Here is a 14971-nt window from a genome sequence, read left to right as displayed (position 1 = left end):
TTTCAGTCTTTGTCTCAATGTCAATCTTTATCCTTTTCTGAAAAGTCATTCTCAGTTTCCACATACTTCCTTTTCCAAAGGATTTCTAATCGGTTCACTAATCCATAAAGTTATATTCCGTTCTTCTTTCTGGAGATTATTCTTCATTGTTCAGCTCTTCCTACTGTCTGTCTGCATTATACCCAGCTTGCACTGAGCCACCCAGCTAGAGATATCTGCAGTGGCTGTTAGTTGTTAAGGGCAAAGCGATGCATATATGTTGATAAGATATTCAAGCATCAGTAAGAACCCTAACACTCCTTGCATCCACACATAAAACATCTTAATGTTTGCTAAAGAAGTCTAACAGGCATATAGTGGCCAGGAGCCAGGGCTCTAGTTCTTCAGTTGCACCACCGTGCTCAGGGAGAGCTAGAGCTCTGTTTTATATAGTTGTATGTTTAAATGCTGTGACTCAGCTGGGAATGAAAAACAACTAGGAGATGCTAAGGGCTCTCACTTTCCACATATTTTGGTCTATCTCGTGATAAGTTTCAGGTCAGCTCAAAACACTGATAAATGTATACAAATTTGCACTAGAAGTGCAGTCTGTTACAGTGAGTCTGGTAAGTATTTGAAGTCCCTTCTTGTTTAACAAGTTCCTTTACTATATTTCACTGTAACACTGCAGAGAGGCTTAGCATGCACTGACAACATCAAATGTACAGGCAAATTAGGAAGTATGCTAGATGAAGAGGAGTGAAACTGCCTACACATAAAGGCATGCTATGGCATCTGCCCATTCTTTTGGTCAGGTCTGAGTTCTGCAGGATATAGCGATGGCTCCTTATCTCACACAACTCAGTCCAATGTTATGTTACAAAAAGCAATCTGGACATTTTCTCCCTACTAATAACTAGGAGGATCTCACCTGTAGAAAGAGCAATATAACCACTTTAAATTTAACCACTTAACATTTAATTTACTAGCCATGAGTATATATTTTGTTTTTTAATGTTAAATTAGGCGAGTCATTTTTATAGGTTGTGTTTTTGTAATGCAATAAAATTCTAGTCAAAATAACCACAGAACTTATATACAAGGTGAAGACACTGTATCATAGAAGAAAGAGCCCTCTACCTCAATGAATAATTAATTTGTGAACCATGTAGGTGATAAAAATCTGAGAACAATAAACAAATATAATCTATACCACAAAGCTTGCGAGTGCTGAGTGGGGGTTACTCACTTGAGCTCAAAGATAGTGGAAACAGTTTGGTTCTAGCTGCTGTGCTGAAAATGCCAAGACTGTTACCTACTATGGTAATATAAGCAAAGCTATGATCGCGATCTCTTCAACCTCAGGTGTAAAGAAAATACAACAGCAGAAAAGCAGCTGTCAATTGTTTCTAAACCGACTGAAGGAAACAAGTAGAACATGTTGCTAATCCAAGCTGATGACAAGAATGTAGAAAATTAAGAGAGCTTTACTCCAAAAAGATCTTCAGTGGCTGGAGGCAGAGAATGTAGGAAATGTACTGTGGGCTGTAATAATTGCTGTCTGCCCTGGGAAATGGCATCAAGGCCAGAGCAGTCATGGCTCCATGCAAGCACATCCTCTAATTATTGAAAAACCTGTGTAGAGTCTTAATGTTAATCAGTCTCTCAGAGACTTCAGCTTTATGTGGTTAGTGCAGATTTATGGCATTTTTCTTTTCTTGTTATTAAAACTGATATTTCACAAGGAAGAAACTATCTCCAGACAACTGTTAAAATGCAAAGTTTCAGTCATAAAAGAGAACTGCAGGATTATTCTGAGACTATTCCTCAGAGAACCCAAACAAGAAGAGTAAGAAACAAAACATCAAAGATACAAAGAAAAATGGAAAATATGAGACTTTAAAATATTAACTAAAGACGCAACAGTTGGCCTATAGATTCAAGAGGTTATAGTGTAATTAATTAAGTGCTTGTTACAATTATGGAAATAAACAGTGCGTATACTAATGCAACATGAATAATACATAACTATAAAAAAAGTAAAACAAATTGAGAGGTTTGCAGAGCCACATTACCAGAGTTATTTGTGTTATTGTATCAATGATGTCCTTAGAAAACAAACCAACCCAAAACTTTAAAATTCCATTAAATGGACACAGTTTTCTTCCTTTTACTATTGCTGCAGTAATAGAAAAAAGTACAATTTCTGATTATTCTATTGGAATAATTTTAAATTATATTTTTGTCCATAATGCTGAAGCACTTTTGAATATGGTCTTTTCCAATATTTTTAATCAATAACATTTCAGATTTTCTACAAGCTGTATCTGCAAATTTCTGGCAAACAAAGTGAGAAAAGTTGTGTGTCTCAAGATCTTTCCTCTTACTCTTACATATTACATCAATCCCTACATTCCAGAAGTACCTGCCACTTCATAAATAGCAGAAACCTGGGAAAGAAATGAAACTATAAAAATTGCAAACCTCTGTGTCACTGACAGGATTTGAGAAGGGTTGGGGGTGGAGAGGAGATAGATGTTTTAGTTGCACATCATTTAGTTGTCATCATTTTGAAAAATATGAAATAACAGATCTGATTTGTCTACATGTTTTAATTTACTAGTGATAGCTCACTGCTTTTTGGTGGCCTAAATTAGCATCAAAATAATCTTTCTGGAAAGACATGCATAAATACTGCATAAGAACTGCCCGTAGATTGTACTTATAACCCAGAAGTGGCACGTTTACTCTGTATAGAAAAAGACTCTGCAATACCCAATTATCTATATGGCAACAGGAAGTTCAAAATATGTAGCTGGAATTATTCAAAACATTGGAACATTCAGAACATTTGAATCATTGTGGAAATGCCCGAATCAGAGCACAACACTAGAATCAAAAAAGGGTATGCAAACTGACACCTGACATCGGCTCTGTATTACTCTTATGATGCTAATGCTTGAAAAGAAAATAAAGACTAAAATACCATGGATATACATGCAGGAAAGATGCAGAATGATTTAAAGTACAAAAAATTGGATGGAAAAGCAAGCAATGTGTGTTCAAGAATTCTTTTATCAGCTATACAAAGCTCTTAGATATAAAGATGTCTAGGCCACTATTTTAGAGTAACTTACAGTCCATAACCCTCGCTGTGATGGTACAATAACGTAAACTCTGTCACGTGCACGCAAAAGTGAATCACAACTGCAATTTTTACTACCTGATTTTCTGTGGCTATGCAAACAATTGGGTACAATAATCAAGAAACATTAGAACAGTCTTTATCTTCTGTAAAGATTATGACCAAGTCCAGTTCTCACTAGAATACATATTTCCCATTCTGGATTTGAATTTGAACAAATACCAGTTAGTCTTGGGAGGAAAAACATGCAGTGAGGTCAGTATTTTATTCCCAGAATGGCCTTTGAAAAATGTATCCCCATATGAAGTAACTTGGCCAACTAATACTGCAATAATGGTTGTAATAGAAGATAAAAAAACAGAGGAAGCACAGAAAGCTGTGCATGCTAGTGTGTTTGTGAGCCAGGCAAAAGTCATTAGATTGATGATTACTAATTATGGATTATAACTCAGATGTCTACTAAAGAATGAAACCACTCTGTAATACTCGATGTGTTGTATGCCGCAGTTTAGATCTACATATTCTTACTTGTATAAATTTCTATTTCTCACTATTAGCTACCACTTTCTGCCTTAGTAATAAGATGCATGTCCAGGAAAAAATGAAGTTTTCTCACCCTTTTATAATAACATTATCCTGAATTGCAACTGTATGTAGATTATATATTATCTATAAACCTAGACATGAACATCTAGGTTTTCACATTTATTTGCATAATTGTAACTGTGCACATCAATATTTGCATGTTCACATCTTGGCACATTAATTCTAAAACATTAAAAACTTGAGTTTTACTGGGTGAAATATGATGTGGTGTCACCTTTATAAAATACAGTATTCTATAGTAATTACTGCAGACTGCAGTATTGCTATTGTTACTTTTAGTGTCTTCAATCATTGCTACAGAAATCCTCTAGTAATATTTTTAAAAGGAGGAAAAATGCTTGATTTGTACAGGTAAATATGATCTGCATGCCCATATCTGTTTTAATGCACGGGAATATTAACAACAGTTAGTCAATTTAACTTTCAAATTATACATACAATTATCAGCTGTATTCATCCTCTGCTTCGTCTGTACAAACATACAAAAGTCTAACACTTCCATTTATTCTGTGATACGTTATTATCAATTAATGAAAATACAGCTGACAGCATCAAAAATATCGACAGAAAGTGAATTTTTCTAAAGACTTAGTTCGCTGCTTTTCTAACCTGCCACTTACTGGCCTTACAATAATGAGAAATTATTGCAACTTTTAAAATAAAATCTTTCTGGATAAAGAACTATCCAACTGAATGGAATCATTTAAGACTGAATGGCAGGTTTGATTAGAGCTTCTTCACTTATAAATGAAGCAGATACTCTGCAAAGACTGAAGTTTGAATCAAAATTGTTCCATTAAGCTGTCAGTGGCTGTATAAGAACATATGTATGATTTTAATTTTATGTCATTATTTAATTAATTTTGCTTCATTTTATTTTATAAGCCATCCACAATTTTATATTGGTATCCTACCTTTGCCACTACCTGTACTAGATAGTGTAAGTGGTCTCTTGATCTGTTTTCATGTACATAAATAAGTTATCTGAGATGAATGGACCTTGACTAAATCTTTCCTGGGAAGAGCAAAATGCATAACTCTTACTTAACTTCCAAATGGATATAACTGTGCCATAAGCAGTATGATCTGCTTTTCTGGGTATGCCTGCCTGTGTACTATGTTTTCAATATTTCTGTGTGTCCCTGCAGTCCTGCTTGCCTAATCCCTATCTGTATGGGTACAGAATTTTGTCCCTTTTCGAGATGATTTAAGCATACTGAGAAAAAATTAATAAGATAAAGATGGCAAAAACAAGGGACTGTTCAGATAGGAAGGAGGCCCATTTTGCTATGAGTTTAAGGACTAATCAAGAACTAGCTGTAAAGGACAGTACTTGAAGGAAAACACTAAGTGCAAGGAACAAGAACCACTAGCTCTTCAGGCACATCTACTTGAAAATAAGGCAGATAACTATCTGTGGGTCACACCTTTTTGTCCAGTTCTGTATACCGATAAAATTAAAAACAATCAAGTGTAGGATCTCTGCAATGCCTGTATTTCATACACTTCAGTCATCACATTTCTCTGCTACGGTACATTAAGAACCTATGCCAATTAATTCGCAACTGAGAAAGAAATATTAAATTCCTGAAGGCTTTTGGAGAGTTTCTCTTTCTAATGAGTCCTCCCTGGCTGGATAACAGGGACCCAGCTCTCAGAGGAATGTGCAAGACAGGGAAACTGCACGCTAAGACTGTATACAGAGACCGAAAGTCAGTGCCTGAACTCTGCTCAGGTTGAATAGGGTAAGGATTTGCTATGAGGCCTTAGTGAGAATTCAGATGCAAAGTTTACAGGGTAGACAAAAAGGCAGCTGTTAAAATTACAAAATTAGGTGATTATAACCCTACATTATGCAAGATACTTAACCCTGACCTTTTAAAGTTGTTATGGCAGAAAAGGCTGGTTCTGCAAAGCAGATAGGAGGAATTTTATTGATTTCCGAATTTCTTACCCAACCAACACTACTGTCCCAATCCAATTCTACCATTTTCCTCTTCCTCTTTGGTTAGCTTTAGTTTAGTAATGCAGTCATGCTGCTGCCAGGTCCAGATAGGCTTCTGAACCCCTTCCCCCATCAAACTGAGCAGCTCTAGATAGGTCTTTCCGTTCAGTCCCCAGCAATCAGACATTCCATTTTTGGGGATGTTGCCCTACGGCTTTACCAGGCTTTACCAGCTATTACTGACCTTCAGTGAGCAGAGGCACAGGCTGAATCCTCTATACTGGGTTCTGGAGACCAGAAATTCCTCTCAACAAATCCAAGATCAAAGGCAGATGGGTGCTGATATTACAGTGTATCGTCCAGCAGGAGATAATGTTGAAATTCATTATGGATGATAGCTTCTAATCTTTCTTGCAGTAAACTGAAATTATTACCTTGAATACTGCTGTAATCCATCTTGCAGCTGAGCCATGTTACTAAACTACTGTTTCAGTTCAGCTTTCAAGACAGAGATACCATGTACTTAGCTAAAACTGTTATTTACCATTGTTCAAACAAATCACCATTAATCACCCTGTAAGAACATATATCTGGCAATATTTAAGACAAAGCTGAAGAATGATGTTGTTATGACATAAATGTAATGAATTGTTATAAAATTGTTATAAAAGTTTTGAATTCAAAGTCCCAAGAAAAGGAGCCCTTAGCATCATCCTCTCATCTTTCTGGGGCTGAGAGATTTAAAATTCAGAAAGCTTGTATATTTGTGGGAAAATCATGGTCAGGATAGAGCAAGGTAGAATACGCCCAAAATCTCTGCATCTGAGGAACTTGTGGTATACATAGATGTGTATTACAGTTACATGAATTTTGTCCACAGAAGAATCAATGCCAAGAACATCCATTTTCAATAAACCATGTGCCCTCCCAAAGCCTAATTTATAAGAAACTGCCTGATACAAACTTCTGTTTCACATTTAGAAAAGAATGTGACTCAACAGTTTTGGCCATGTGGCCAGCACAAGACAAAGGCATTTACGTAAAAGCCTACTGCAGCTGCACACAATCCAAGTTCAGCTATTACCATAGCAATATGTCTTTTTCAGGATTTATGGTCCTAAACTGTCATTGCCAGCCGCTGTCTTCAATTTTACTCTCCAAAAGATGTTACTTTGACTAGGTAAGTGAGCAGAAAAAGGCTAGACTGGACCACTGTTGCCTTGAGTTACACTTACACATCCCTGCAGACTGAGGGACAATAAATGTCAATTCCAGGCAGATCCATAAATGAGCAAAGCTTCCAGCGACAGTGGCTTACGTTGGGGAACTCCTGCTTCCCAGTTCTGGACATCTGGCAACAAGTATCTTCCTTTCTTTGCACAGTAGTGAAGAAAATCAGGCAAATGTTTCTGATTCCAGTAACGTATCGTTACAACAGGCTCTGTGCCTCTGCAGTACTTCACTGAATTCTCTGGTTTCATCAGTTCAGTTATTATTTTTGTATTATCTGGTAATTTAGATACACTTATTGTAGGTTCTTCAGCCTGTGTTAGATATTCTCTACACTCCCCAGAGTTTTGTATCCTGTTATATACTTCTTCTCTTGTTTTTATCAGTTGTCACCTATTGTGCCTCAGTATTTTACTCTTGGGTGCTTCAATTATATATGAATGTGATGTGCTTCACAGCAGCTAGTTTCCATTTGCCATCTAAATATCTTTGTACATGAATGGAGTAACCTACATTTAACTTCACAGACAGTTGTGCAAATCTACTGTATTTCAGCTTTTGAGTTTTGCTGGTTTTTGAGGGGTTGGGGTTTTTTGGTGTGTTTTTTGTTTGGTTGGGGCTTTTTTATCTGGTTGCTTTTATTTGATAATTGATTTCTGTTTTTTCCTTTGCTTTCTAAATCAAAAATAAAAAGAGGAAATTGGGGGATGGGGGGTGGAGGTTAGGAAAGAAGTCACATCTTCTATCACTATCACTAAATCTGAAGGGAAAGAGGCTAGCTTGGTGTATTAGAGGGCCCATATGACCTAATAGGTTTAGCCATACTGGCTCCCTTGGTGGAGTTCATGTACTTAAGCTTGACAATTTCTTTTTAAAATGTCTATTACAAGAAAGAGTAGCTTGTCTGGTTTTATTGCCTTAGTAGTAACAGTAATTATTTGCAAAGCTTTGGTAGCACCCCACAAGACTGATATTCAGAAGTGCTTTCATCCCACAATTAAGTAGAAGCTGTTTTCTCAGTTCTCCTATAAATAAGACACTTCAAAAACAGAGAGGCAAGATCCCTGCCCTAGGAGTATTGCCTACAGAGACAAAAGCCAGGTAAAGAGGGTGTCAGGCATATGGACTGGCATTGATACTTATATGAAACTCCTTTGACTTATTTTCAGAAAACATTTGCAGTCTGACGCACATAAATGTGTTTGAAACTTGTGTAAAAAATAAGAAGACAAATGAGCTGCCCACAGAGTTTAAGGCTGACCACAAGTGTTTTAAGGGTGTTCCCACTTCTTAAAGTTACTTCACTGAGCAGATAATGACAGGTTCAAACTCATGGGAAGTATGGATGCTTTTAGGGAAAATCATGTATTAAGACTCATACAGTATATTTTAAAGTAGTCATCTTGCTGCTTGCATCTGAATTTCATACTCAAACATGCATTTAATATAATGCCAGTGTTCAGAAAAACATATAAAACAACAAGCATGCATTCTTATAGAAAAAAAAATCTCAGTACTAGAACAGAAAATAGCTGCACAGGGACAAAAATAATTCAAAGCAGAAGCCTTCAATATATAGCAATATAACATTGTATTTATTTTGCATTTTGCTTCTCTGAATCCCATGAGCACTTAACCTACCTTTTAGACTATTTTGAAATAATTTTAAAAGTAAATAATTTGGCAGGACTTTTAAAATCAAATGTTAATCCATTATTTGAGTGGCATTCCCACTAATCAGGAAAGCAGCATGAACAAGTGGTAAGTAAATACAAATCAAAATGCATCAAGAAATAAATGTCTGAAAAACCCAGCAGTGCACTAGGGGATTTTCTGACTTCAAATCCGTGCAAATACAGATTGAGCTTAAGATGTGTGGTTATTGGTTAAACAATTTTTAATGAAATATAAAGACCTGTGTGCTCTTAAATGGATAATTTATGTGCAATGTTATTGTCTCTCAAGGTTTAATTAAATGTTTGCCTTGTGGCTAATCAGCTACAATTAATAAATGAAGCCTATATTCATGTCACTGATAGGAAATGCTAAAATGGCCTCCATTAGAATTTCAGTATCACTTTTGTGGCTGGTTGATAACAACAATCTAATGTATCAGAAACTTCCACAAAATAATTTTTTAAGGACACTAAACCAAAATTACATTAATATAATGCAATGTTTTTAACACAAAGCATGATTTTAAGTTCAGTTTGGAGGTAAGTATGTATAACTAGTTAATGTAGAATTATATGCCTGCAAAGTGCTTTTCATACCCAAACTTTCCAAAGTTCAATTTAAACATCTACTAAAAAAAGCAGAACTTCTTAGCCTTATGGACACAACAGAGTTTACACAGTGGAGCAAAAACATCTACTAATCGGCAGACCTACTGAATTCAAAGGATTTTAACAATCTCTGGCATGATACACCAAATGGTTGTCTTAGGACTATGCAACATGCAACAATAACACATTATTTTCCTAGAAATGGCCTTTCCATGTTTTTTTCACTCCTGCTACTTTAAGTTATAAACCTCAGTAGGTAAGCATTTAAAATGTAGGTGAGCCTCTGCTGGGTACTTTCCCATCTGAATACATTATATAAATTACAGGCCAACAGAGAACAGGCCAAAGGCAATGCTGGCTGTCACTGACAGTTCCAAAAGTCAGCTAGAAAGAGAATTCACATCTCTGGACGTCAAAAGACATCTGTTCTACATAGTTAACATTGTTATTTATCACTTACACTGCAGTACTACACAAAAGTCTCAGGGCTAGGCTCCATCATGAAACATTTGTAAATAATATGTAGTTACTTGTCTGTATCAGTGCTTAAGATGAGATGCAGTCAATGGGTGTGACCAGAACAATAATGGAAAACGTGTTTAATAGCAATTAAGAATAAACAATCTTCAGGGATCAAGTGCAAAATTTAGTTTCAACTCTACTGGGGAAAAAAATATCCTTTAGTGCAACTTCATATAAGCACCTTTTGCTGGCAGTCTGATTATCTCAAATTATTTTTTCACCAATTTAAGCATAATCTAATAGACAAGGAAGAGAACTGTACAGGATAATTCTCTTGTCATCACTTAAGTAATTCATTTTGTTTGGACCTCCTTCAATTTAGTTAGATTTTTGTTCAGCCACAAGTCATACCACCTACAGAATCGTGAAATTCACACAGAGGAATCTGAAACACTGTAAATACTACTGTCTTCTGTTAGTATAAAGGCATAATTAATTACAATGCAGTAAGGATATTGCCTGTATATTTTGTCTCCAGAAATGAAAACTTACTTAAGAATAACTTATTTCTCTTGGGGTTGTAAAGACATCTTTATAAGTCGCTGTTCTCTTCCATAGGCTTTCATTTTGTTACAGAATGAAGACTATACAAATTAATGTATTAGAGCTATTTAGCTCAGTTCTCCATGAAACAAAGCTTGTCCCAACATACACCAGAATAAACAGACAATGACACACTGAATATGCAAAGCACAGTAAAGTTTTCTAAATGTAATTACAGTGGTGGTTTCTATCAGTTACTAGTATCAGTTCTACACAGGAAACATTTTTTTAAAATGCACTATAGGATGAACAGTCTTAACCTGATTACTATTTTCCATTCAATCATGAAGGAGACCTTCAAACTCACTTGCCTGAGGCACTGAGAAGCTCCAGGTCTTTGACGCTCATGAAAGAAAGATAACAATTGCTCTTCAGGGGAGAGAGATCTTTTTATACGTACCCCGTGGGTTTATTTTATCCTTTATCAAACTACACCTTTGTGGGCCTTTAATTTCTTAATGGGATGTTTATCCTTTCCCCCTTAATTCATGATGATAAGCTAGATGTCACATAGATACTGCTATGGTGATGAAAAAGTTGTACTGATGAGCTGAGTCAGTGATGTAGTTTGATTAACTTTTTATATAAATCTTTCCAGACAGCTTTTAAAAAAAGGCAAAACAAATAAGTTGGTAATATTGCAAATGTTTCAGTAGGTGAAAATCTTATCTGATGCATACCTATAAATCTATGAGTACTAATACCTGAAATAAGTAAACATTACCACAGAACCAGGAAAAGATATTAATGGGATATATTTCAGTTTATTGTAAAGAGAGAGTGGAAAAAAACAGCAGGAGTAAACTTATGAAGGGCACGCTGGGGCAGTTTTCTCTGTAATGCATGTAGAATATAGGGCCTACAACGGCATGATATAAAAGACTTAACAACGTGAGTTTTGGAAAGCAGTATTATTTGCGACTCCATCGTTCATTAGGTGATCTCAGGCAAATGCTAATAAAACAATTGTTTCATTTGTACAATTATTTGTACAATGCCACCTTTATTTATCCTATACATGTGTCTCAGCTTAAAGAAACACTGATTTAGACATTCTGAGATGTGTTAAGTTACCATGAACCCAGTTATCACTTGTAATAGCCATAAAATTGAAGTATCTCTGGACCTTCCAGGATTACAAATGAGTGTTTCTACCCTCTTTTTAACAATGCAAAACTCAAATTTCTAGGCATGCAGGAAAATAAGACTTAAAGAGGAGAATTTTTTGCTAGTTGTAGCCCTTATTTCAATGGCTCAGGAAATGCCGCTTTTGTAAAAAATAAAAAAATAAGTATCTTTTCTCATTTTTTGTGGCATATCCTCTTCCCTAGTACCTATTTCTACCAAGGTACATTCCATACTTTTGTAAACACTCAGACTAGATTGTTACTGAAATAGCCATAGCTTGTTTTAGTAAACCATAATTATATTAATCCTCTTTTTAACTATATCAGCCCTTAGACCTGTTTGTTTAGAGCTAAACTGGAAAGGGTTGGTACTTTGTGTAGCAAGTGTTTAGTCATATGAGTGGTTCCATTTGAAGTGAATGGAACAATTTATATAAATAAATGATCATCGGCATGTTAGAGTAGTGTTAATGCAGTCCTGTTTTGCTTAGTTTCCCATTACAATGTTTTAACTGACATAACCAAAGAGAAATGGAAATCCTGATGAAACAAAAGCTTATGGTGTCTAATCGTTTTGTTCTAATGCTACTGTTGGACACTTTCATCTAAATACCAGCTGCTAGCTACAGCCAAATGAAACATGACAAGAACCATGAGGTAAAGATTTTGGAGACTTGCATTCTGTCAAATATTTGGCTCTTTCCTGAGCCTATTATGCCAGCCATGGAAATTGACAATGATTTAGTGTATCGATGTCAATGCATGGTCAGTATATAATGAATAGCAAGACTAGAGTTCCATGCTTATAGTAATTTTTACACTGTAAGTTTGTTTGGTCTTCATCAGCATTGCTGTTTCAATCTCATTACTCAAACAGAAAGCTAAAAAAGGAGATGCATGATGTGGAGACATTTCTGAGGTTGGTTAAACAGGATGCCAGTGCTGCATTAGAAAAACAGTGGAAATCTTCAGTCAGTATGATACTACTTATTCAGATCTAAATATGTATTTGGCATAAAGAAAAAATCAGAGGCAAATCCCAACTATCTCTGACATTAAAAGAGATGGGTCTTGTAGGAAAATAACTTTTCTATTCAGTAATATGTTATTGCTGTCAAGAAGAACAATACCAGGTCTTGCCTGACACAGCCTTCCCTGGCTAATTACTGCCTGTATCAGGACCCCTGTTTGTCAGGGCTCTGTATTTACCCCACTTGCTTCTTCAAGTGCTAGCTTCGTGCTGGTACCTAACCAGCAAGTTTTGCAGCATCACAGGTACCTACCAACAAAGCAGCTGATCAACACATGGCATAACTGGTCTCCATATTAGCAGACTGCTTCAAAAAATCCACATGCGCATCTCTAAAGATATCAGGGGAATATCACATACAGAGTGATTGTGAGTAAGGCACCTAAATATGGTTTTCAAGAGTCTGCTGTGAAAGGAAAACATTGTAATGTTCCTGGGGAATTGTCTCGTGTGTTTGTAAGAGAAAACCATTTCTGGTGGTACTTGGCCTATGATAACTACTTAAAACAGCAAGTCACACATTTCATTAACATAGGAACATCAGAAATGTAGAAATGCTGTTTACTTCCCACATGTATAAGGAAAAGATGCATAGGAAAAATGAATCATTTTACAGAAAGATAATATGTTTTGAGAGATGACAGATTTCCTGTTATTTGGCTTTAAGTAAAATTCACACAAAACAGTGAAAATTGATGTTAGAAAACCTTACAAGGTCTGTCTTCAGAAATTTGCTGGTTTTCTTAGGTTTCATGTATTTCACTTGGTACAAGAAACAATAGTGCCACAGTCAACTCATGGTTAAAGTTTGTGCCGAATCAGTACCTACTTAGTATGCCATCCAAGGTCTCAAAGATTTGCAGAATCTTCTCATTCACATCCTTTTGACTCTGGCCTTGGGCCTGGTGGAGGAGGAAGTTTGACTAAAGAAATCCTGGCAAATTCAGAGATTATTTCTGTTCCATCAGTCTGCCATGTCCCTACACCTGCAGCCCACAGCAGCCAACAGTAGCTTTTATACTTTTTGTGTGCTTCTTTTGTACATCTTTGTACACTGATTGCTGCCTGGTAGTATACTCGGTGTTGCCCCCCTCCAGTTCCTTGGGTTTGTATTTTTGACACTTTGACCTTTTCTTGTCTTTTTTTTTTTCCCCCAATTTTTTCTCCATTATCACTTTAGTTTTTACCAAGTCTCTCTCTCTTTCACCTCTTCTAGAGTGGGGATATTTCAATTTTGGTTTTTTCTGTGGTGGACAGGTTAAAATCCTTTGAACAAATCTCCATAAAAAAATTCTTACTTTGCTTCCAAGTCAAATTAATTATATATGCTTAACACAGAAGATGTAGCCATGGTGTAAAATGGCTGCTTGTGAAGTACTTCAGATATCATTCCATTTTAAATCTGCTGTTTTATCTTTTCAGTTTTTACAAGATTCCTTTGTAAGTTTATATATAGGATACGAATAATTGTGTCATTGAAGTGCTTCATCCAAAAAGCCATAGGATGATAAGTCAAATGCTTTACTGAATTCTACTTATATTACGTCACATCAATATGTGAAACCTGCAGCCTCATTAAGAAAACAAAGTCTGTTTGCCAGGCTTTATTTTTCTGCCAGGGAGATAGATAGATAGATAGATACATACATACATAAGAAACATTTTTATTTTAGCAGAAGCCCATGTTGATGGGAATTATCTGTCTTCTTTTAAATTCTTTGTTAACTGTGTTTATATCGGCTAATCTGTATTTTGCCTGTGACCAATGTCACATTGATAAGCTACTAGTATCACATTTATTCTTTTAAAGTATTAGAACAATGCTAGCTTTACCTTCTTTAGGTAAATGTCTTGGTATTGCTAGAACTTCTGAATATGAACATTGATAGTGCATGCAAATTCTTGGCACGTTCATTCAGAACTCTCTAATGCTAGTTTTCTTTTAGCAACTGAAGTTGAACTGTCCTACTACATCATTTGAATAGAAAACTGTTGAATACCATACACAGCTGCCATCTTCCCAAATGCACAGTAGAAATACGTATGTTTTAACATCCCAAGTTTGTCACTAATAATGGTTAAAGCTGACATCTTCATCCCTTAATAGGATCTCCTCACTATTTAGATAATTTCCTATATTCTATACTTGAAAAAAACTCATTTCCCTCATTTTACCTCAGTTGACCATATGTGTCTTTACGTTATAACTTTTTACTTCCCACAGTAATTTTCTGCAATTCCTAGCTTCCAGTGTATATGTATGATACCACATTTCTTCTTCTGTTTCATAGATGTTTTCCTTGTAAACCATCCTGGCTTTTCAGCAAACACATTCCTTAGTTGTGGGATTATGGCTTTGTGGGTATCTGGGCTAACATCCTTAAACGGTTTCCAATTATCATTGTCCCATTTCAGGTTAAATTATGTCTCCCAACTGATTTACCTTATAATAGCATTCACCTTCATAAAATTAGCCCTTTTGAAGCATTAAGTATACATATTATTGATTTGGACTTAATTCTGTTCGCACATAATGAATGTGATCAAATCATTATCGGT

At 35.8% G+C, this 14971-nt stretch overlaps 1 protein-coding gene across 1 annotated transcript in view; it reads left to right on the top strand.

Moving 5' to 3' along the window:
- The window catches only part of TTC29 (tetratricopeptide repeat domain 29), a 213863-nt gene that overhangs the window by 58481 nt on the left and 140411 nt on the right, over positions 1–14971 (top strand). The window lies entirely within an intron of this gene.

Source organism: Falco cherrug, chromosome 1, assembly GCF_023634085.1.
Source record: "Falco cherrug isolate bFalChe1 chromosome 1, bFalChe1.pri, whole genome shotgun sequence".
Taxonomy (NCBI): domain Eukaryota; kingdom Metazoa; phylum Chordata; class Aves; order Falconiformes; family Falconidae; genus Falco; species Falco cherrug.
The sequence above is the reverse complement of the archived record's forward strand: the minus strand, read 5'-3'. Positions and strand labels throughout refer to the sequence as shown.